The sequence below is a fragment of the Aplysia californica genome, unplaced genomic scaffold (genome assembly GCF_000002075.1).
Source record: "Aplysia californica isolate F4 #8 unplaced genomic scaffold, AplCal3.0 scaffold00059, whole genome shotgun sequence".
Classification (NCBI taxonomy): Eukaryota; Metazoa; Mollusca; class Gastropoda; order Aplysiida; family Aplysiidae; genus Aplysia; species Aplysia californica.
The window spans coordinates 761513-763114 of NW_004797329.1; the positions used below are offsets into that span (position 1 = coordinate 761513).

A 1602-nucleotide genomic window follows, 5' to 3' on the forward strand; every position below is an offset into this window, starting at 1 on the left:
CTCGCAAGCATAAACACACACACACACACACACACACACACACACACACACACACACGCACACACACTTGCACACATACACACACTTGATTTTTTTTTTGGGGGGGTGGTGTTAGTCAGAATGCGTAAGATTTTCTCTTACACTGTTTCGCTTGAAACTCATTGAAGATGACCCGCATTCTGGTCACTCAACAGGACTTGAAGACGCACAGTTTTGGGGTACTTAATTAAAAGGGGGAAAAAAGCATAACACAGATTATGTTTCAATTTGATTTTGTTTATATCTGAAACTTTAAATAAAAAGGCGAACTACATCATGCAGTCTATGAAATGTGAAAAGTTCGTGTTTCTGATTTGTGCATGACGATTTGAAATGAGCCTCAGCATTGCCTTTGGCCTGTGTGATCGGACACATCTCTTGTCCGGTAACTCACTTGAGCCTGAGCTGTTTTTCACTCAGCATCCATTGCAGTCTGACACTTTTGGGGTATATTGAAGTCTTGACCCCCCAAAAAGAGGAAAAGACCGTGAAAGCTATAATAATCTAAGAAATGCAACAAGAGAAAGAAAGAAATGCTCTCACTGAAGAATAAAACTGCATCTAATTCGTCCGAACAGTTTTTATTTTATCAATATTTTGAACTGGCACTATCTGGGGGTTACGCTTTTTTTCCCGCCCAATTTATAATAAAATCTTCTGTCGCAATGCAGAGATGACTGACTTAGTCTGTCACAGCTAAAAACAATTATCGCACATAACTTTACTCAATTTTAACGAAATGAAACAAGTGTGTCAACTGTTACCTCGTTGTTTGTAACCGAAAAACACCGGAGATATCGATCGATATAGTTCCTCCCGTCAATGCACAAGAGTAGGCTCAAGTGGGTTAACGGCTTAACTCGTTGAACCGCGCAATGAAGATGTGCTGTTGTAAAACGTAACTTCATTATTCAAACAGATTTTTCGATTTTCTTTTCTTTACTGAAACTTTAAAAGGCATTCATCAACGTGCATACTTTGATATATTACGTAAATGTGTGTTTCATTTTTAAAAAAAATTGTGACTGATAGTTCGAAATGTACCGAAACTTTGCCTTTTCTTTTACAGCTAATCGGACACACGTAAAGGCTTTAAAAGAAATCGTGGCGGGTACTCTTTTCACACAAGAGGTCTCATATTATTACATTCACACAGTTGGTCGGAGGGCTCCACTTGTCGGTCCTACTTCTTTACTTCCCCTCTCATGCTTCTGTCTGTCAGTCTTACTTTTCACCCTTCACTAAATGACCACGATTGTGTCCATGCGATTTTCTCTACTCAAACAAACGAACAAACAAGCTAAGCAAGCAAGCAAACAAACAAATAAGGGAATACACAAACAAACAGTCAAACAATCGCATGTTCCCATCGCTACAACTACAGATGTGTTGTATAAATGATGTCACCGATCTTTCTGTTAAGAAGTGTTGTTTCTCGCCTCTTCATTGGCTCGTGGTTTAAAGCTTCATCCTCCTCCTCTCTTTCTCCTATCTCCCCCCCCCCCTCTCTCTCTCTCTCTCTCTCTCTCTCTCTCTCTCTCTATCTCTCTCTCTGTATACATG

The 1602-nt window shown here is 39.8% G+C and overlaps 1 protein-coding gene across 1 annotated transcript in view; it reads left to right on the forward strand.

The window, feature by feature from the left end:
* The window catches only part of LOC101863494 (AMP deaminase 2), a gene marked incomplete at its 5' end in the record, with an annotated part of 64587 nt that overhangs the window by 27439 nt on the left and 35546 nt on the right, over positions 1-1602 (forward strand).